Source organism: Arachis hypogaea, chromosome 19 (assembly GCF_003086295.3).
Source record: "Arachis hypogaea cultivar Tifrunner chromosome 19, arahy.Tifrunner.gnm2.J5K5, whole genome shotgun sequence".
NCBI classification, from domain to species: domain Eukaryota; kingdom Viridiplantae; phylum Streptophyta; class Magnoliopsida; order Fabales; family Fabaceae; genus Arachis; species Arachis hypogaea.
In genome coordinates this window covers 113,158,069-113,182,173 of record NC_092054.1, presented here as the reverse complement: position 1 = coordinate 113,182,173, position 24,105 = coordinate 113,158,069, and the positions used below count along the sequence as shown (strand labels likewise).

The 24,105-nt window shown below is 39.4% G+C and overlaps 1 non-coding gene across 1 annotated transcript; it reads left to right on the top strand.

Moving 5' to 3' along the window:
• The first annotated feature begins 579 nt into the window (after positions 1-579).
• LOC112782055 (small nucleolar RNA R71) lies at positions 580-687 on the top strand. Its single transcript, XR_003192797.1, has one exon. It is a non-coding gene; the product is annotated as a small nucleolar RNA R71 (small nucleolar RNA).
• The last annotated feature ends 23,418 nt before the right edge of the window (positions 688-24,105 follow it).

Below are 24,105 nucleotides of genomic sequence, written 5' to 3'. Positions count from 1 at the left end.
GTTTGCTAAATTAGAGGTATTTTGTTCAGAGTTCTCTGTCTGTTGCTGAGTGGATGATGAAAAAAGCTTGCTATTACTAAACCTGTTTCTTCCACCATTCTTAAAGCCTTGTTGAGGCTTTTGTTGATCCTTCCATGAGAGATTTGGGTGATTTTTCCGTGAGGGATTATAGGTGTTTCCATATGGTTCACCCATATAATTCACCTCTGCTATTGCAGGGTTCTCAGGATCATAAGCCTCTTCTTCAGCAGATGCCTCTTGAGTACTGTTGGATGCAGCTTGCATTCCATTCAGACTCTGAGAAATCATATTGACTTGTTGAGTCAATATTTTATTCAGGGCCAATATGGCATTCAGAGTATCAATTTCAAGAACTCCCTTCTTCTGAAGCGTCCCATTACTCACAGGATTCCTCTCAGAAGTGTACATAAACTGGTTATTAGCAACCATGTCAATGAGTTCTTGAGCTTCTGCAGGCGTTTTCTTTAGGTGAATGGATCCACCTGCAGAAGTATCCAATGACATCTTAGCTAATTCAGACAGACCATCATAGAATATATCTAGGATGGTCCATTCTGAAAGCATGTCAGAAGGACACTTTTTGGTCAGTTCCTTGTATCTCTCCCAAGCTTCATAGAGGGATTCACCTTCTTTCTGTCTGAAGGTTTGTACATCCACTCTAAGCTTACTCAGCTTTTGAGGAAGAAAGAACTTGGCTATGAAAGCCTTGACCAGCTTATCCCAAGAGTTCAGGATATCCTTAGGTTGAGAGTCCAACCATATTCTAGCTCTGTCTCTTACAACAAAAGGGAAAAGCATGAGCCTGTAGACTTCAGGATCTACTCCATTAGTCTTAACAGTATCACATATCTGCAAGAATTCAGTTAAGAACTGAAAAGGATCTTTAGATGGAAGTCCATGAAACTTGCAATTTTGTTGCATCAGAGAAACTAATTGAGGTTTCAGCTCAAAGTTGTTTGCTCCAATGGCAGGGATGGAGATGATTCTTCTATATAAATTGGAATTAAGTGCAGTAAAGTCACCAAGCATCCTCCTTGCATTATTATTATTTTCAGCTGCCAGCTCCTCTTCCTGTTCGAAAATTTCTAAAAGGTGCTTGCTGGATTGTTGTAATTTAGCTTCTCTTAGTTTCCTCTTCAGAGTCCTTTCAGGTTTTGGATCTGCTTCAACAAGAATGTTCTTGTCCTTGCTCCTGCTCATATGAAAAAGAGGGAACAGAAAAATAATAATAGGGATCCTTTTTACCCATGTATAGAGGTTCCCCTGTGTGAGTAGAAGAAGAAAAGAATGTAATGTAAAGAAGGGAAGAAAAAACTCGAACACAGAGAGGGAGGTAGTGTTCAAATTTTTGGATGGGAGAGAAATGTTAGTAGATGAATAAATAAATAGAAGGAGATGAGAGAGAAAGAGGAATTTTGAAAATTATTTTTGAAAAATGGTTAGTAATTTTCGAAAATTAAAATTAAAATTTGAAATAATTAGTTAATTAAAAAGAATTTTTGAAAAAGAGGGAAGATATTTTTGAAAATTAGAGAGAGAGTTAGTTAGGTAGTTTTGAAAAAGATAAGAAACAAACAAAAAGTTAGTTAGTTAGTTGAAACAAATTTTGAAAATCAATTTTGAAAAGATAAGAAGATAAGAAGTTAAAAAAAATATTTTTAAAATCAAATTTTTTTTGAAAAAGATATGTTTTAAAAAGATATGATTTTGAAAAAGATAGGATAAAAAGATAATTTTGAAAAGATATGATTAAAATTAGTTTTGAAAAAAGATTTGATTTTTAAAATCACAATTAATGACTTGATTCACAAGAAATCACAAGATATGATTCTAGAACTTAAAGTTTGAATTTTGCTTAACAAGTAAGTAACAAACTTGAAATTTTTGAATCAAAACATTAATTGTTGAAGATATTTTCAAAAATTATGAGATAAAATTAAGAAAAAGATTTTTGAAAAATATTTTTAAAATTTTCGAAAATAAATAAGAAAAATGAAAAAGATTTGATTTTGGAAAAAGATAAGATTTTTAAATTGAAAATTTGATTTGACTCATAAGAACAACTAGATTTTAAAAATTTTTTGAAAAAGTCAATCCAAATTTTCGAAATTTATGAGTGAAAAAGGGAAAGATATAATTTTTTTTATTTTTGAATTTTTAATGATGAAAGAGAAAAACATGAAAAAGACTCAATGCATGAAAGTTATGGATCAAAACAATGAATGCATGCAAGAATGCTATGAATGTCAAGATGAACACCAAGAACACTTTGAAGATCATGATGAACATCAAGAACATATTTTTGAAAAATTTTCAATGCAAAGAAAACATGCAAGACACCAAACTTAGAAATCTTTCATGTTCAGACACTATGAATGCAAAAATGCACATGAAAAACAAGAAAAGACACAAAACAAGAAAATATGAAGATCAAACAAGAAGACTGGCCAAGAACAACTTGAAGATCATGAAGAACACTATGAATGCATGAATTTTTGAAAAATGCAAAGAATTTTTAGAAAAAATGCAATTGACACCAAACTTGAAATTGACTCAAGACTCAAACAAGAAACACAAAATATTTTTTATTTTTATGATTTTATGAATTTTTTGGATTTTTCAAAAATTAATGTGAAAAAGAAAAATAAGGATTCCAAAATTTTTAATATGAATTCTAGGAATCTTGCACTCTTAGTCTAAAGCTCCAATCTGAGGGTTAGACATGGCTTAATAGCCAGTCAAGCTTTAGCATGTAAATCAGGAGGATCAGGAACAGCAGCAGGTGGATTAGCAACAACTAGCTTGCTCTTGATAATGTTGAGTTGGAAGCCTCAGTCCAAATGAATTTAGACATGGCTTTACAGCCAGCCAGGCTTCACATGCTTCATGAAACACTAGAATTCATTCTTAAAAATTCTGAAGAAAAATATTTTTTTTTTGAAAATATTTTTTTTTCGAATATTAAATGGGAAAAACGAAAAAAGAAGAAAAAATTTTTGAAAAAATTTTTGAAAACTTTTTGAAAATAAAATAAGAAGAAAATTACCTAATCTGAGCAACAGGATAAACCGTTAGTTGTCCAAACTCGAACAATCCCCAGCAATGGCGCAAAAAACTTGGTATGCAAAATTGTTACTCTGAGGTTGTAAAATTTGTTGTTCGTTCTCTCCCTGGCAATGGCGCCAATAACTGGTGCACAATACCATGGTCCAAACATAACTTCACAACTTCGCACAACTAACCAGCAAGTGCACTGGGTCGTCCAAGTAATAAAACCTTACGTGAGTAAGGGTCGATCCCACGGAGATTGTTGGTATGAAGCAAGCTATGGTCATCTTGTTAATCTCAGTCAGGCGGATATCAAATGGTTATGGAGTTTTCGAATAATAATAATAAATAAACAGAAAATAAAGATAGAAATACTTATGTAATTCATTGGCGAGAATTACAGATAAGCGTATAGAGATGCTTTCGTTCCTCTGAATCTCTGCTTTCCCGCTGTCTTCATCCAATCAGTCTTACTCCTTTCCATGGCAAGCTTTCTATAAGGGCATCACCGTTGTCAATGGCTACATCCCATCCTCTCTGTGAAAATGGTCCAAATGCTCTGTCACGGCATGGCTAATCATCTGGAGGTTCTCGATCATACTGGAATAGGATTTACTATCCTTTTGCGTCTGTCACTACGCCCAGCACTCGCGAGTTTGAAGTTCGTCACAGCCATCCCTTCCCAGATCCTACTCGGAATACCACAGACAAGGTTTAGACTTTCCGAATCTCAGGAATGGCCATCCATGGGTTCTAACTTATACCACGAAGATACTAATAACTCGGACTCGGTCCCCTGTATTAGATATCTAAGAGATACTCATTCTAGCTTGGTTGCATGTAGAACGGAAGTGTTTGTCAGGCACGCGTTCATAAGTGATAATGATGATGAGCGTCACATAATCATCACATTCATTATGTTCTTGGGTGTGAATGGATATCTTAGAAGTGGAATAAGTTGAATTGAAAATAAAACAGTAGTACTTTGCATTAAATCATGAGGAACAGCAGAGCTCCACACCTTAATCTATGGAGTGTAGAAACTCTACGGTTTGAAAATACATAAGTGATAATGGAGTTCATTGGTCTCCACCCCAGAGGGGAACCGGAATAACCAAGACTATGAATACAATGCTAAAAAGTTCTATATATACTAGACTAGCTACTAGGGTTTACAGAAGCAAGTAATTGATGCATAAATCCACTTCCGGGGCCCACTTGGTGTGTGCTTGGGCTTAGCTTGAATGTTAAACGTGCAGAGGCTTCTTCTGGAGTTGAACGCCAAGTTGTAACGTGTTTTTGGCATTCAACTCTGGTTCATGACGTGTTTCTGGCGTTTAACTCCAGACTGCAGCGTAGAACTGGCGTTCAACGCCCTTTTGCGTCATCTAAACTCGGACAAAGTATGGACTATTATATATTGCTGGAAAGCCCTGGATGTCTACTTTCAAAAGCAATTAGAAGCGTACCATTTTGAGTTCTGTAGCTCCAGAAAATCCATTTTGAGTGTAGGGAGGTCAGAATCCAACAGCATCAGCAGTCCTTCTTCAACCTCTGAATCTGATTTTTGCTCAAGTCTCTCAATTTCAGCCAGAAAATACTTGAAATCACAGAAAAACACACAAACTCATAGTAAAGTCCAGAAATGTGAATTTAACATAAAAACTAATAAAAATATCCCTAAAAGTAACTAGATCCAACTAAAAACATACTAAAAACAATGCCAAAAAGCGTTTAAATTATCCGCTCATCAGGTGGCAAGGGTCATGACAAGAGAAATTGTGCTAAGAAGAAGGCTGACGACGAAGCTGCAGCTGTGGCAGCTTCTGCAGCTGCTGCTGCTAGTGAAGCTAATACAGGAAATCAGCAACAACCTCTCCCTACTGCACCTGAAGTCCCAGATAAGGGCAATGCTACTGAGATTGAGGTAGGCAATAGTTAATCAATGGTGTCAGAAAATGAAAATGAAGAATCCCACCAGGTAAATCAGCCCTAGGCAAGGCCACCAAAGCTCCCTCAAAAAAGAAGACAACCTCCACCACCTGCAACACCTTCGATTCCTCCAGCAGCAACCAGTGCTCTTCCACCAACTGTTTCAAATGCTCCTCCACCAGCCACTGTTCCAATTTCAAATACTCTACCTCCAACAAGTGCTCCTATCGATCCAATGGTTGGTGCATCAGCAGCTACAGCTTCAAGGTTGCGTAACACCATGCGTTTTGTTCCAACTCCAGGGTTCAAACCACCAAGAAAATTCAACAAATGAACATTTTGCTATTTTTCTGTTAAGATATTTTGCTTTTAAACATTGAAATTTTTGGTTTTTGAGTTCCATGTGTCAGGGTGTATGTGTTTTGGATTATGGTAGTTAAATACTCTATGTTGTCTTTTGATCGTGTCTAGTTTGACACAGACAACTTTGGAAAACAATTAACAATGTGGGAATATTATTGTTAAAATACTCTATTGTTGAATGTTATTGTCTTTTGAATGTTATTACACTTCCTTAGCTACTTAAAATAGAATTACACAAATCTATTCATACAACTTTTGTTTTACACAATATTCAACTAGAAATCACTGCTTCCATACTACACAAACAGCAATTACAATTACTGTAACAACAACCAACAACAAACAAAATCCTAGTTTTAGAACCCTAACTTCAGACTCCAAGCTTCCAAGTTTCCAAGCAAATTTTATTCTCCACTCCTCCATTTCAAAGCCAGAATTACCTCTGTCACTTTCTTCTTCTTCATCAGCAACTTTGTCAGCCCACATAAAGAGACCACACCACCTCTTGCCAACACTCTGCAACCACATTTCATGCCCATGGAGAAGAAATGTTACAAATTTAATAAGCAATGATGCTAGGTATATTCATTAACAAAAATCACTTACATTGTAGTTAGGACAACCATAAAATGGTCTCCCTGGATTCGCCTTTGTTCCTGACTACTTTAGGGCGGGTTGGCTACCACACCCACACCTATCTGGAAGTCGTTCTGACTATTTCTGGTGGTTCTTGATAAACCCATATTTCATGAGTTATTTTGTGCTTAGTTTGAGTGATTTATTCAATTCTTCACCCACTTATTCATATTAATTGCATGGTTTTACTTTCCCTTCCTTATTATGTGACGTATGTGAAAAACATGTTTCCTAAGCTTTAAAATTAATTATTTTAATTACCTTTATTTCCATTCGATGCCGTGATTAGTGTGTTGAGTAGTTTCAGATTTTCTAAGGCAGAATAACATAAAGGATGGAAAAGAAAACGTACAAAAATGGAAGGAAAGTGTGAAACGGAGTTTTGCAGAAACTGGTATCCACGCGATCACATGGACGACGCGATCGCGTGCCAGGCGCGAAGAAGCAACGACGCGCCGCATGACTGACGCAGCCGCGCGACTTGAGCATAGCACATACGACGCGGACGCGTGACCGACGCGACCGCGCCACAAGGAAATCTCCAGATGACGCGATCGCGTGACCCACGCGGACGCGTGACAGAGGCCACGCACCAGAAATTGCAGAAAATGCTCATAGCGAATTCTGAAGCCCTTTTTGGCCCAAATCCAAGTCCAGAAGGCATAGTTATAAAGTGGGGGAACGCATCCATTCAGGGAGAGCTCACATTTTTATTACTTTCCATGATTTAGATTTAGTTTTGAGAGGGAGATTCTCTCCTCTCTCTCTTAGGATTAGGATTAGGATTTAGGACATATCTTAGTTTTTAGGAGTAACTCTCAATCCAGGTTTAGTATTTACTTGAATTTATGTTTCTATGCTACTTTTACTTTAATACTTTTATTCGTATCTATAAATGTTGCCAACTTGACTTATGAACCCTTTCCATGTTATGATTTAAATTAATGATTATTTGAGGTATTTCAGTTATTGATTGCTTTCTCCTTAATTTATGTTACCATTGCTTTCCATCTAAGGACATTTTTATTCCAACAATTTTACTTTTTCCCTTTTGGTCTTGGTTAAGAAATCAGTAACTCAACATTATCAAACTCAACATAACTGATAATCGCTATCTTGCTAATTGAACTGAACTTCAATAATCCCCACTTTTTCTTAGGAAATAAATAGGATTCGAAGGTCAAACTAATTACTCCTTTGACTTTCCTTTGCTTTAGTAAAGGTTAACTAAGTGGAATTTAGATTCAACTTTCATTATTGTTGAGAGAGATAATTAAGTTGGACTTCCAATTTCTCTTACCTTGCCAGAAGTTTTCTTGACAGTATTTATTTATTTTAATTGCCATCTACTTTACTTGTCATTTAAATCACTTGCTTCTCACCTTCTAAACCCCGATTACAACCTTTATAGCCAATAATAAGAACATACTTCCTTGCAGTTCCTTGAGAAGACGACCCGAGGTTTGAATACTCGGTTAACAATTTTTAAGGGGTTTGTTACTTGTGACAACCAAAACATTTGTACGAAGGGATTTCTGTCGGTTTAGAGACTATATCTACAACGCAACTATTTTTATGAACTTCTTTACTGGCAAAAATCTCCGACGTCAAAATGGCGCCGTTGCCGGGGAACTGCTAACGTGTGCCTTATTATTGGTTATTGTAAATATTTTTCTTTTACTTGTTTATTTATTTCTATTTTTCCTTTTTATTTTTCATTTGCTACCATGAATTCTCACTACTCTCGCTTTGAGTTTGGTTCTAACTTTGTTGAAGGAAATAGAAGTTACAGCAGGAATATGCATCAAGGTCGGACCAATCAAGGATGGATGGAGCCAAGAGGATCTAATCAACCCTTTAGGCAGCAACACCCTCCGAGATATCCTAGACAAAGACCATTCTACCGTGCATACCCAGCTGAAAGATATGGTGGACAACCTTGTAACTACCAACAAGCCCCACCCCGTGCATATAAACCATCCTTTCAACATAACCTCGAACCACCACACTCACGAGCTTCTGTTCACCATTCGCCACCATATGATCCTTCCTTACCCCAGTACCAATCCAATCACTCCCAATCACCACCACTTTCCTATGTATCATGCCCAAGTCTAGCAACCCGAGAAGCAGAGGTTCGCCTAAAGGAAACAGTAAATAAATTTCAAACAACCATTCGACAACTGGAGTAAGTAGTAATTCAATGGGTTTCTAGGCGCTCAAATACACAAGGATCAGCCACAGCCCCATGTGAACAGTCTAACGAAGAGCGTAACATAAAGGAGATACCAGAAACTCCAGTGGACAAGACAGAGAATGAATTCGTACTAGAACAAGTAGAAGAAGCTGTCGTTGTTCAAGAAGAAGAGTTGGTTGAAGATCTAAGATATGCTGAACCTCCATGGGAATCCAGAACTGAGAAGAACTCCGTCAAAGACGCTACAGTTGATGCTAAGGAGGATATTGTACAATCTCCAAGGCAAGTTATTTATGAAGAATCAGACGGAATAACCCAAGACACAAATTCCCTTGATGATGATAGTCACAAGTCTAGCTCTTTTAGTAATGAACTTGCATCCACAAGTGAATTTTCTGAGATCGAAGAATCTTCCCCAAATGAATACGAAGATGATGCAGAGGTAGATTTCTCTCAACCTCCAATCTATGACTCGAGTGATGAGGAAGACATAGAAGACTTTGACCAGGGTGATACTACATTTGAAGACTCTTGCAGGGAAGTGGAGAAATTCACAGAAGAACCCAAGGAAGAAGAACTTACAGAACCACCAGAAACACCTACCCCAAGGCCATTGCCACCTAATACAAGCTTCAAGTGGGTACAATCCTTAACCTTTAACTTTACTTATTCACTTGAATATCGTTTGCTTGAAACAGATGGCCAGCTTAGAGCTCTTTGCGGCTTTAAGAGTAAGAGGGAAATGGCTCGTACTCAGAGCTGGTGCACAAGGTTCAATAAGGTTCCACGCTTCACCTCGAAGTACATGGATTGGTATCATGCTCAATTGCATGGATCACAGAGAATGTTTGGTCACCATGGTGAGATTCTACTTTTTAAACCGCCCGGATGGAAACATATAGATCAAGATGGAGGCGGATTTAATAGCAAAGCTTGGGATCCTGGAATCTATTCTGACATTCGTCACCCTGGGAACCTGAAAATCTGTTTGAAGCTGCTCAGAAGCTTTACATGCCTAGTTTGGGACCCCGGAGGCTATTGGCATTCCAAGCACTGGTGGAGATTTCTGGATGAATTTAAACACAAGCCACCATAACAGGAAGCCCTTCCAATGTCCAACTTAAGGACTTTAACTAAAAGTGCTAGGTGGGAGACAACCCACCATGGTATGATCGTTCCTTTTGCAATTTTAATTTTATTTCGTTTTGTTTGTTTTTGAATTTTATTTTTATTTTATTAAACTTGAAATCATGCATAGCATTCATATTAAGCATTGCATCCTGCATTCAGTTAAAAAAAAAAAGGGATGCACGACGCGACCGCATGCCCTGTGCGATCGCGTCACATGGCCAACTACACTTCCCACGCGACCACGTCATACACGCGATCGCGTGACCTGGAGATCGGCGTAATTATCCAAAATCCAGAAAGTTAGGCTGGAATCGTGCGGCCCTTGTGCATTTTGCACAAATTGGCCCACGCGATCGCATGCCCCATGCGATCGCGTCACATGCACAAAACCCATCCCACGCGATCGCGTGAGCGACGCGATCGCGTCGTATGGATTCCACAACACCCTCGAAGGAGACAGAGAGTTGCGCTGAAACGGTGCTGGAGTCGTGCGTTTAGCACAATTTCCAGCGATGCGATCGCGTGACCCACGCGATCGCGTCATCCCCTCTTCCACCCCTCTCATGCGATCGCGTCACTCCCATTTTCACCCCAACCACGCGACCGCGTGCCCCACGCGGCCGCGTGGATTCAAAAATATAACACCCCCTGTCACGCGAAACCCTACATTCGCGCAGCCCCCCCCCCCCCAATTCCTCTTCTCCCTCCCTTCTTCCCCAACCCTCAACCACCACCACCCAGCCACCACCGCGCCACCACCCTGACGCCGCCGCCGTCCAGACGCCCCCGCCACCTGCCCCCCTTCCTCCCTCCCCTTCTTTCTTCTTCTTTCTTCCTCTCTTCCCCCCTCTCTGCCACTGCCCTCCGCGAACCACCACCCACCACCGCTGGCCATCCCAGCCGCACCACCCCCCCTCTCCCCTATCCAACCCCCTCCCCTATTCCACCCATTACCCCTCCCTTTCCCCTGACCAAACTACCACGCTGCAGCCACCGTGCCGCCGTGCCCGCCACCGCACCGGACGCCGCCGCGGTCACCACCTAGCCGCTTTTCTGCCCCGTTCTACTTCTTTCGCTTTCCAGGTTCCGCAGCACGCAATCCCTTTTATCCGTTCATAGTTCTTCATTTTTTTTCCGTTTCTGTTTATAATTAGGATAGATAGTCTTGCATGTTGTAGTGGATTTTAGGTTGTTAGGTAGATTAGGCTGTGGTTAGTGGATTTAGGTCTGTTTAATTGCACCGTTCTTGTTTATTGCTCTATGTTTTTGCAATCCTGATGCTACTATGATATTAGTTCATCTGCTGTAATTTCTTAATTCATGCTGCTCTTTATTCTGTTTTTCATGTTTATATTGACTATATGTAAATTGCAAGCTTCAATTTTAATTCATATGAACTACCTTGTTTGCTGTTTATTTTCCGGGACAATCCAACTTTAGCCGGAATGCTGCCCAAATTTTTTTGTGAATTATTTTCATTCATGTCTTGGTTTGGCAATCTGAACTCTGTTGTCCTCTGCTTTACCCAAACCATTTCATGAATGCTATGGCAGACTTTCTTATCCTCTTTGATTTCCTGGTTTATAAACTGCATCTGTGATATTCTGATTCCAATTCTTGATTTCTTTATATCTGTTTGAATCAACATCACCCTGTTTTCCTTGTTCAGTTATGAGTTATTTCTAGTCATAATTGTGAATCCTTGTTATATGGAATATTTTCTTTATGCCACTTACCTTAACCCACATTTTACTGACTCACTAATTTTAATTTAATAACTTCTTTTTCAAATTCTAACCTTACTAACCTTTTCAAAATCTCTTTTCTGATTTTTTTCACTTTTCTCTAACTTTCTAAACATGGCATAATGACAATTTTTCTATTTAACTTGAATTTCGATACATTTTGGATTGTAAATTCTTCCTTTCCAAATTTTAAACTACTAAACAATCCTTAATGCACATTTACTTGACTCATTTACCTCATTCTAATTCTCCTTTTGCCGCTTTGAGTTTTATTTGTTTAATTGCCTATTTGCTTCCCTATTTTTATCCATATCCTAGTTTTCCATTTTTCAGGATCTCTGCCTCACAAAGGAAAGGAAAAGGCAAGGCTACTGGCAAGCGCAAGAGAGGAGATTCCTCCCAGTCCATCATTGCCCTCATGCATGATTTCTCATGGCGAGAGAAGAACTTTACACAGCAAGAAAAAGCTGACCAGCTGCTCCCTGCCAATGATTCAATAAAATTTGCAAACCGGTACTGTGAGCTGAAGTATCCGGCATTTGCAAACTCTAGGAATCTATACCTGGAGAGAGCTCTGAAGATTCCAGAAGCACTCCAGCAGTACACCACTGAGCAAATCAAGCAAAGAGGCTGGTTCTTTCTGGAGAGAACACTGACAGAGGTCAATGCATCTTGGGTCAGGGAATTCTACTGCAACTACTACATCACCACCCTAGATGCAGTGAACCTGAGAGGAAAGCAGATTCTGGTCACTGAGGAGGCCATAGAGGACATTCTCTGGCTCCTAGCCAAGTCCGATCAGCCTGATGGTTATTCAAAGGCTGAGGAGGATATGCGCCTGATGCAGTTTGATTGGGAAGCTGTGAAGGCACGGATAGCTCTCGACCCGACTGTTCCTTGGGAGATGGGTCAGGACACCACCATGCCTAGAGGGATCAAGAGGGCGTACTTAAATGATGAGGCTCGGTTATGGCATTAGATCTTGAGTAACTATGTCATGCCGAGTACTCATGAGACGGAGATCCCAGCTGCTATGATCACCCTCCTATGGTGTGTGATGGAGGGTAAGGACCTTTATCTGCCACGCTTTATCCGACATTATATGGCCAGGGTCCACGTCCGAGGCACCCTCCCTTTTCCATATCTGGTTACACAGCTAGGCCGTCGAGCTGACGTGCCATGGGAGGATGCCGATGAGAGACCACCAGCGGCGGACTGTAGGAAGATCATTCCTCACAGCAGGCACTTCCTAGCTTTGGGCTACAGACCACCACCCTTCACTGCTACTGATGAGACAGCCCCACCGTCTGCTAGACCCTCTTCATCTACGGCTACCCCTGCTGCCCCTGCTGCCACCACTGCACCTCCACCTGCCTCTGAGCCCGTATACCGCCTTGTGCACCACCTATTTCGACAGCTTGATCAGATGGAGTGCCGTAACTGGTGCCGGTATGAGAGATTGGAGCGTCGCAGCCAGCGACGCTATTCGCATCTGAAGCTGATAATCCGACAGGGTGGTGACATCCCCTCCGAGCCCGACACACCATCCGAGCCATCAGAGGAGGAGGAGGATGAGCACGAGGAGGAGACTCACTTTCAGGAGGAGACCCATCAGCAGGCTGCCCCGCATCAGGAGGTTACGCATCAGATCGAGGCTGCAGATCCGGAGATCCCGATCTAGTCAGCACCACCTCTACAGCAGCCAGACCCTCAGCCCACCACCACCACAGAGCCTCCAGCTACCATCCCTACCAGTGATGACACCCCTTCACACCCGACTTGACTGAGCATCAGGGACGATGCTTCATTTTAAGTGTGGGGAGGTCGCCATCTCTGGCGTTTTATTTTGGTAAACCACTACATCTCTTTTTTCTTTTATTTTGGATATTTTCTGTATTTTTCTTTTTACTGTTATTTTCTAAGTACTTATACATTGCTACTTTTATGTATTTTTACTCTATTTCTGCATTTTGCATTTTTAGTTATTTAGTTTAGTTTGCAATTCTGACTTATTAGTGGATTAATTAGTATAATTTACCCTTTTTAGCATAAGATAGCATAGTTAAATTGAAAAATATAAAAAGGAAGTAAGCTAGGAAATTGAACATAACAGATTTAAATCCATAAACCTTGTATATATAGCATTACATCATATAGTTAAGTGACAGCATTTCATCAAGGAGGAACATTAAAACTTTAAAGGCTACCCTAAATAATTTTTTTTATGAGAATAATGGGAATTTTTAACTAAACCTGCATAACAGATATGAATGATATATGATGCTTGAGTTAGAGAACACACAGCCTGTGAGTCTTGAGCTTAATTGTATGGTTGCATTCAAACCATAATTTCATTCCTGTGTGTTTCGCTTCTTTTTATTCTGATGTTCTTTACTTTGCTTTAATCTATATGTCCAATTATAGAATATAGAATATAGATACATACCAAGAGAATGATTGAGGCCATCATTTGATTTTAGCTCACTTACCCCAAAATAACCTACCTTTCACATCATCCTTGTTAGCCCCCTTGAGCCTTTAAAATCCCTTTTATTCTATTTAGCACACTACTAGCCTTAAGCAGAAAAACAAAATAAAATCTCAAGTTAAATCCTTGGTTAGCTTAAGATGGAAAATTATAAATAGATTAAAATGTGGGAAACCTATTGGGAACATGGATGAGAGAAACAAAAGGTAGAAGAGTTAAAAGAAATAAAATAAAATTTGGGAAGCATGCTCATGAGAAATCAAAGTGATTCAATTATCATGTGCATTAAAAAAAAGTTATTTTTTCAGCATTTAATAAAAGGGGATACAAAAAAAATTCCCCAATGCAAAATAAAAGCAATGCACATGGGATAAAAATAAAATTAAAACATGAGCATGTAACAACAAGTGGGATAATATGGCAAAATTGGTAAAGAAGCTTGTTCTACTAAATATGTATGTTAGGTGAGATCTTAGTCTAATTAAGGATTCACTTATTAGCTCACTTAGCCTTATGCATATATCCTTACCTTTACCTTGGCCCCATTACAACCTTAATTAAAGACCTCATAATTTTTGGTATGACTGTACTCTATAATTGTTGATTGGTTAGATGAAGAACAAAGTTATAGAAAGTAGGAATAAAAAGAAAAGTAGAGTGAATAAACCCAATAAACACTGAGTGACTAGAGGGTAAACACAAAATCCAGTGAGGGTTCAATAACTCATCAACATATATTTGTGCTTATTTTAATAATTGTTTTGCAAGTTTGTACAATATTTTTATTTCCCATCTCATTTGCTAAAATGCTTTATTATTTAAGGGTTGGCTATATATATATATATATATATGACTCCTTGAGAATGTGAATTAATTTGACTACATGTAAGCTTTATATATGAGTGGATAAATTGGAATTGCATGACTCAATTAGGTAGATGCATTTAGAATAGGTTGCATTGCATAACATTCCACCACTTTTACCTTACCTTATTCTTTACCTTGGATTTAGCATGAGGACATGCTATTGTTTAAGTGTGGGGAGGTTGATAAACCCATATTTCATGAGTTATTTTGTGCTTAGTTTGAGTGATTTATTCAATCCTTCACCCACTTATTCATATTAATTGCATGATTTTACTTTTCCTTCTTTATTATGTGATGTATGTGAAAAACATGTTTCCTAAGCTTTAAAATTAATTATTTTAATTACCTTTATTTCCATTCGATGCCGTGATTAGTGTGTTGAGTAGTTTCAGATTTTCTAAGGAAGAATGACTTAAAGGATGGAAAAGGAAACGTACAAAAATGGAAGGAAAGTGCGAAACGGAGTTTTGCAGAAACTGGTATCCACGCGATCGCACGGACGACGCGATCGCGTGCCAGGTGCGAAGAAGCAGCGACGCGGCCGCATGACTAACGCAGCCGCATGACTAACGCAGCCGCATGACTTGAGCATAGCACATACGACGCGGACGCATGACCGACGCGACCGCGCCACAAGGAAAACTCCAGATGACGCGACCGCGTGACCCACGCGGACGCGTGACAGAGGCCACGCACCAGAAATTACAGAAAATGCTCATAGCGAATTCTGAAGCCCTTTTTGGCCCAAATCCAAGTCCAGAAGGCATAGACCAGAGGTTATAAAGTGGGGTAACGCATCCATTCAGGGAGAGCTCGCATTTTTATTACTTTCCATGATTTAGATTTAGTTTTGAGAGGGAGATTTGATGAGAGAACTTTTGCGTGGTCTAGAAATTTGCAGACAAATCCTCGTTGCAAGTATAGTTTCTATACCTTCAAAAGTCCTTTCATACAAACGTTTTGGTTGTCACAAGTAACAAACCCCTTAAAAATTGTTAACCGAGTATTCAAACCTTGGGTCGTCTTCTCAAGAAACTGCAGGGAAGTATGTTCTTATTATTGGTTATGGAGGTTGTAAAATCGGGGTTGAGAATGAAGAGTAGATATGACAAATAATTTAAATGGCAATTAAAATAAATAAATACTGTAAAGCAATCTTTTGGCAAGGTAAGAGAAATTGGAAGTCCAACTTAATTATCTCTCAACAATAATGAAAGTTGATTCTAAATTCCACTTAGTTAACATTTACTAAAGCAAAGGAAAGTCAAGGGACTAATTAGTTTGACCTTCGAATCCTATTTATTTTCTAAGAAAAAATGGGGGTTATTGAAGTTCAGTTCAATTAGCAAGATAGCGATTATCAGTTATGTTGAGTTTGATAATGTTGAGTTACTGATTTCTTAACCAAGACCAAAAGGGAAAAAGTAAAATTGTTGGAATAAAAATGTCCTTAGATGGAAAGCAATGGTAACACAAATTAAGGAGAAAGCAATCAATAACTGAAATACCTCAAATAATCATTAATTCAAATCATAACATGGAAATGGTTCATAAGTCATGTTGGCAACATTTATAGATACGAATAAAAGCATTAAAGTAAAAGTAGCATAGAAACATAAATTCAAGTAAATACTAAACCTGGATCGAGAGTTACTCCTAAAAACTAAGAGAAGTCCTAAATCCTAATCCTAATCCTAAGAGAGAGAGGAGAGAACCTCTCTCAAACTAAATCTAAATCATGGAAAGTGAAAATTTGGCGAGCTCTCTTAGAATGAATGCATTCCCCCACTTTGTAGCCTCCAATATGTGCTTTCTGGGCCGAAAACTGGGTCAGAAATAGCCCAGAAATCGCCCCCTGCGTATTCTGGTACGTTCAGGTCGCGGACAAGTGACGCAGAGGCATCGTCCACGCAGCCACGCGGATTGAAGTTCGCAGATGCGATGCGTCCGCATGGATCACGCGTTCGCGTCATCTATCGTCAGGGCAACTATGGCATATTATATATCAAATTGAAGCCCCGGATGTTAGCTTTCTAACGCAACTAGAACCGCATCGTTTGGATCTTTGTAGCTAAAGTTATAGCCGTTTGAGTGCAAAGAGATCAGTCTGGACAGCTTAGCAGTTTCTCCAACTTCTTGTATTCCTTCCACTTTTGCATGCTTCCTTTCCATCCTCTGAGCCATTCCTGCCCTGTAATCTCTGAAAACACTTAACACACATATCAAGGCATCTAATGGTAATAAGAGAGGATTAATAATAAGCAAATATAAGATCAAAGAAGCATGTTTTCAATCATAGCACAAAATCAGTAAGGAAATATAAAACCATGCAAATATTATGAATAAGTGGGTAAGGAGTTGATAAAATCCACTCAATTGAGCACAAGATAAACCATAAAATAGTGGTTTATCAACCTCCCCACACTTAAACAATAGCATGTCCTCATGCTAAGCTCAAGAGAAGCTATAAAGATGAAGAGGAATGGTAGGATGTATGAAATGCAATCCTATCTATATGAATGCAACTACATGAAAAATGTTTCTACCTACTTGGTTTAAAAGTAAACAAGTTCTCCAAGACAAATACAAACCAATTTCCACTAATTCAAATCGTACAATAAAAATCAAGTAAACTTGTAAGAAGACAGCTCATGAAAGCAGGGAACATAGAATCAAGTATTGAACCCTCACTGGTAGTGTATATCACTCTAATCTCTCAAGTGTATAGGGTTATTCACTCTACTCTTCTCTAGTCATGCTTTCTAAACTTTGTTATTTATCTAACCAATCAACAAATATTTAATGTACCAATGCAAACATCATGAGGTCTTTTCAAGGTTGTAATGGGGCTGAGGTAAAGGTAAGGATATATGTATGGCCAAGTGAGCTATAATATGAATCTTTAATTAACCTAAGCTCTCACCTAATATACATATACTCTATATACTTTTAAATTCATGCCTAGCTACCCATAATTCCCACTTTTTGTTTAATTCCCATACTCATGTACCAAATTTTCTTTAAATTTTTTTTATCACATGTGCATTGATCTTTTATTAAACTTAATATTGGGGTAATTTTGTCCCCTTATTTATTTACTTATATTATATATTTTTTTTTCTTTTTCTCTTTTTTTTTTTCTCTTTTTTTTTAAAGCTGAAAAATAAACATAACTTATCAATGCACATGGATTTTTAATTTTTCTGGTCTCACATGAGTAGGTACCCAAATTCCCAATATTTTATCAAAGTAAGAACTTAACACATTCCCTTATGAACCCATGTTCTCATAATTTTCCCACACTTAATTGATACACAATCTCTATCTTAAGCTAACCAAAGATTCAATTGGGATATTTAATTGTTTTTCTGCTTAAGGCTAGTGATGTGGTTATAGAACAGAATAAATGGGGATAAAAAGGTTCAAGGTGGCTGACAAGGGTGATTTAAAGGGTAGGCTTATTTGGGATAAGTGAGCTAAAATCAAATAATAGCCTCAATCATATGCAAGCATATAAATACACTAAATATTGGACATATAGAATGGAACAAAGCTAAGATTGCAATTATAGGAGAGGAAACACACAAGAATAAAATATTTATGGTTAAATAATGTAACCATATAAATAAGCTCAAAATCTCACAGGTTGTGTGTTCTTTGGCTCAAAAACCATGTTCCACATACAACTTCAAACAAGTTTTAACATAAATTTTTTTTTCAATTTAAATTAGTGAAATTTTTCAAAGATAGGGTCTTAAAAGAATTTTATTACTTTAACCAAGTAGTGACTAAATGCATAAAATCAAACAAATATAAAAATGCAATAACTAATTTAACAAAGAAAATTTAAACATTGGTGTTGAAACAGAAAGGTACTAACCCATGGAGATCGGTATCGACCTCCCCACACTTAAAGATTGCACCGTCTTCGGTGCATGCTAAGATGTGTAAGTGGACGGGTGGCTTCAACTGATGCTTTTCTCTATAGATTGTGCAGATTGACTTGCCTGTCTCCCCATGTAAACGTCTTCTGGTTCTCTTTCGGGTGGCCATCCTGAAAGAAAAAGGGAAGAAGAGTAACCCAGAAATAAAGATAGGAAAATAAATACAGTATGGGTGGGTTAATGCCAAATAATAAGGGTCTCAATTACATGGTAGCTACAACATGCAAGTGAGAAAACAATAGAAGCCATGGCATGCCAGTGGTACAAAATATACAACAATGGGGAGGAGTGTGGGTAATGGAAGTATCAATACAAGCTCATGTCAATGCAAATGGAGTGCAAGTATCATAAAAGATTGGCATTGATTTAAATAATATTACCTAACTAGAATAAAACAAGTCATAAGCACCAAGATAATACCAGAAAAGATATAACAGTTGAATAAGAACATTTGAACACCAATAGAAAAATAAAAATATGCAATGAATGAAAGTATGCAAATAAATTAAATAAAATAAAATAAAAGATAAGAAGAATGAAAAGGGAAAGAAGGGAAGAAGAAGTAAGTAAGAAAGGAGGGGGAAAAATTAGGATTGGGAAAGAAAAGATAAGAGATTTGGCAAATTAGGATAAGTTGTGCAGCGCAAGCGACGCGGACGCGTGGGGCACGCGGTCGCGTGACTTGCGCTTTAAGTTAATCGACGCGGTAGCGTCGGTCACGTGGTCGCATGACACATTTTATGCTGCTAGCGCGAGGGCAGCCTCGCGCTCGCACAACTCTCTGTTCAAAATCATGTTAGTGCCAAATTTTAAGTGACGCGATCGCATGGGGTATGCGATCGCGTGAATGGGCTTTAAAGGGATATGACGCGGTCGCGTGGGTCACGCGAAGGGCAGTGGCGGAGAGGGGGGAAGAGAGGGAGAAAGAAGAAGAAAGAAGGGGAGGGAGGAAGGGGGTAGGTGGCAGCGGCGTCTGGACGGCGGCGGCGTCTGGGTGGTGGTCGGGGTGGCAGCAATGGTGGCTGGGTGGTGGTTGAGAGAAGAAGAGGAAAAGAGGGAGAAGAGGGTTGGGGGGGCTACGCGACTGATAGAGTTCGCGTGGCTGGGGGGGTTATATTTTTAAATCCACGCGATCGCGTGGGAGACGCGGTCGCGTGGTGGGGGTGAAAATGGGAGTGACGCGATCGCATGAGAGGGGTGGAAGAGGGGATGACGCGATCGCGTGGGTCGCGCGATCGCGTCACTGGAAATCGTGCTAAACGCACGACTCCAGTATCGTTTCAGCGCAACTCTCTGTCTCGTCCTAGGGTGTTGTGCAATCCATGCGACGCAATCGCGTCGCTCAAGCGATCGCGTGGGATTGGTTTTGTGCAAGTGACGCGATCGCATGGGGCATGCGATCGCGTGAGCAAATTTGTGCAAACCGCACAAGGGCCGCACGATTCCAGCCTAACTTTCTGGACGTTGGATAATTACGCCGATCTCCAGGTCACGCGATCGCGTGGATGACGCGGTCGCGTGGGAAGTGTAGTTCGCCATGTGACGCGATCGCATGGGGCATGCGGTCGCATCGTGCACCCTTTTTTTTAACTGAATGTAGGATGCAATTCTTAATGTGAATGCTATGCATGATTCCAGGTTTAATAAAATAAAAATAAAATTCAAAAACAAACAAAACGAAATAAAATTAAAATTGCAAAAGGAACGATCATACCATGGTGGGTTGTCTCCCACCTAGCACTTTTAGTTAAAGTCCTTAAGTTGGACATTGGAAGGGCTTCCTGTTATGGTGGCTTGTGTTTAAATTCATCCAGAAATCTCCACCAGTGCTTGGAATGCCAATAGCCTCCGGGGTCCCAAACTAGGCATGTAAAGCTTCTGAGCAGCTTCAAACAGATTTTCAGGTTCCCGGGGTGACGAATGTCAGAATAGATTCCAGGATCCCAAGCCTTGCTTTTAAATCCGCCTCCGTCTTGATCTATATGTTTCCATCTGGGCAGTTTAAAAAGTAGAATCTCACCATGGTGACCAAACGTTCTCCGTGATCCATGCAATAGAGCATGATACCAATCCGTGTACTTCGAGGTGAAGCGTAGAACCTTATTGAACCTTGTGCACCAACTCTGAGTACGAGCCATTTCCCTCTTACTCTTAAAGCCGCAAAGAGCTCTAAGCTGGCCATCTGTTTCAAGTAAACCATATTCAAGTGAATAAGTAAAGTTAAAGGTTAGTATGGTTAGAATTTGAAAGAGGAGTTAGTAGATTAAAATTAGTGAAGCAGTAAAATGTGGGTTAAAGTAAGTGGCATAAAGAAAATATTTCACATAACAAGGATTCACAATTAGGAACTATAGTGACTCATAACCAAACAAGAAAAACAAGTAGATGTTGATTCAAATAGATATAAAGAAAGCAAAATTGGGAATCAAAACATCACAAATGCAGTTTATAAACTAGGAAATCAAAGAGGATAAGAAAGTCTGCCATAGCATTCATGAAATGGTTTGGGTAAAGCAGAGGACAACAGAGTTCAGATTGCCAAACAAAAACATGAATGAAAACAATTCACAAAAATTTGGGCAGCATTCCGGCTAAAGTTAGATTGTCCCGGAAAATAAACAGCAAACAAGGCAGTTCATATGAATTAAAATTGAAGCTTGCAATTTACATATAGTGAATATAAACATGAAAAACAGAATAAAGAGCAGCATGAATTAAGAAATTACAGCAGATGAACTAATATCATAGCAGCATCAGGATTGCAAAAACATAGAGCAATAAACAAGAACGGTGCAATTAAACAGACCTAAATCCACTAACCACAGCCTAATCTACCTAACAACCTAAAATCCACTACAACATGAAAGACTATCTATCCTAATTATGAACAGAAACAGAAAAAAATGAAGAAGAACTACGAACGGATAAAAGGGATTGCGTGCTGCGGAACCTGGAAGGCGAAAGAAGTAAAACGGGGCAGAAAAGCGGCTGGGTGGTGACGGCGGCGGCGTCCGGCGCGGTGGCGTGCACGGCGGCACGGTGGCTGCAGCGTGGCAGTTCGGTCAGGGGAAAGGGAGGGGTAATGGGTGGAATAGGGGAGGGGGTTGGATAGGGGAGAGGGGGGGTGGTGCGGCTGCGATGGCCGGCATGCCAATAAACACATTGCATTCACTTGTCTTTACATGCACTAGCTAATTCCCATTGTTGGCTTTTCACATGTACTCGCGAGCATGTGATAATGTCAGTATATCTTAATGTGCATCCATCACCCTCTTTTTTGTTTCCTTCCTTGCTGTATATCTTTTTGAATTTAATTTACTTTCTCTTCCCTTCTTTCAGGATGACCACCAAGAAAGGAAAAGAGAAAGCTACTTCCAAACCACCAGCAAGAAGAGGAACTAAAAGAGCATTAGTGGCAGAGCCTTCTTCAACCGCAGTCAAGCCCTCAACAAAAAGAGTTAAGAGGATAATAAAGGTTGATGAAAAGGAGAAAGCCTTTCCAGCAAAGGATACTACGCGATTTCCCAATCGCTACTGTGAGCAGATGTTCCCTATCCTGGCAGAACGAAACTATAACAATGAATACCTTCTTATCCTCCCGTCCAACATTGCTACCTTTGTTGAGCCGCAAATTGAACGAAGACAATGGGGTTTCCTACAGAGACAGCCAAGGCAGGTCAATCTTTCTTGGGTAGTTGACTTCTACTCTAAGTTCTACATGCCATCCCTGTCATCTGTTTATGTCCGGCAGACCCAAGTTCCCATCACAGAAGAGGCCATTCAGCAAGCTTTGAGTCTTCCGCATATTCCAGAAGGAATGGACGCCTTCCAAGAAGCCGCACTTAAGCGCCAGAGGTACCAATTTAACTGGGACTCCGTTCTCGGAGTTATCGCATTACCTGGCAGCCGTTGGATCTACGGATACCACCGTACCCGCCCTAAGAGAATCTTGGCTTCAGCACTTACCTTAGAGGCTCGCGTATGGGCACAAATTATATCCCATTACGTCTTTCCGAGCACTCATGAGTCCTCCTTCACCGCGGACATGGCCGTTCTACTATGGTGCATCCTTACAGACCAACCTCTGAATCTCTCAAGACATATCCGGAATGCTATGGGACACGTATAAATTGCGGGCAACTTACCTTTCTCTGCCTTGGTCTCAGATCTTGTCTCAGCAGCCGGAGTCTCCTACAAAGCTGGGGACACCAAAGCCGTGCTTCCACGGGATGATTAGAATGTCCCTAACGAAAAATACCTCAGACTTCCAGCAGCCACTACAAGTCTTCCTACTGCTCAAGTTGAAGATAATCCTTCTTCAACACCACAAGCACCTACAACTGATGAATTGCTCCAGCAGATAATCGAAAGGTTGGATCGGCAAGAACACAAAGCTAAGTTGAGAGAGCGCCGTAACGAGCGCCGATTCAAACACCTCAAGGAGCTACTTAAGGGACACTTCAGGGACTCGGATACCCCGGACTCTACATCTTTTACCAGCACAGGGAGCCATGACGGTCCCGATTATGGAGATACTGCTACCAGCCCACCCCTGTTCCTGACAGATGGCACCGAGGACGGTGCAAAGCCTTAAGTGTGGGGAGGTCGGTCAGTACCTGACTTCCAGAGGTAATTTCTTTTCCCTAGCACCAATAATTAGGATACTTTAGTTAGATTTTCTTTCTTTTATAGAATAGAATAAATTGCATAGGTTAGGATAGTTGCATGCATGTTCTACTTGATTGAAAAGACAATAAGTTTCTTTTAAGACTCTATCTTTGGAACAAAATTTCACTAATTTTTCAAAATCTTTATGATAAATTTGCTTGAGTTGTATCTGGAACATGATATTTGAGCTAAAGAACACACAACCTGTGAAAGATTTGAGCCTTTATGTATGGTTACACTACTTAACCATAATTATTTCATTCTTCTGTGTTTACTTCTTTATGATTGTGATCTATATTTTGTTTTATCTTATATGTCCAACATTTATTATATTTGCATGCCTGCACATGATTGAGGCCATTATTTGTTTAAACTCACTTATCCAAATTAAGCCTACCCTTTTCAATTACCTTTGTTAACCACTTTGAGCCTTTAAATCCCATTTGTTCTATATTTTACCACATTACTAACCTTAAGCTGAAAAACAATTGTATATCCCAAATTGAATCTTTGGTTAACTTAAGATAGAATTGTGTGTGCTAGTTAAGTATGGGAAATTGTGGGAACAAAAGTTGTTAAGGGAATGTGTCATGAGAATTTAATGGGAATTTGGATACCTACTCATGTGAAACTATAAGAATTAAAAATCTATGTGCATTGATAAGCTATATTTATTTTAATGTCAAAAAATAATAATAATAAAATAATATATTTATATAAATAAATAAAGGGGACAAAAATTACCCCAATGTTAAATTCAGAATTCAAAGATCAATGGACATATGATAGAATCAAATATAAAGTTGATACATGAGTATGAATAGAAAAAGGGAATTCTGGGTAGCTAGGTATGAACTTTAAGATTACATTAAAAATATATAGGTTGGGTTGAAGCTTGGGATAATTAAAGATTCAATTTATTAGCTCACTTAACCATATGTACACCCCTACCTGTACCTTAGCCCCATCACAACATTGAAAAGACCTCATGATGTTTGCATTGGTATATTAACTGTTGTTGATTGGTTAGGAGAAGAACAAAAGTTAGAAAGCATGATTAGAGAA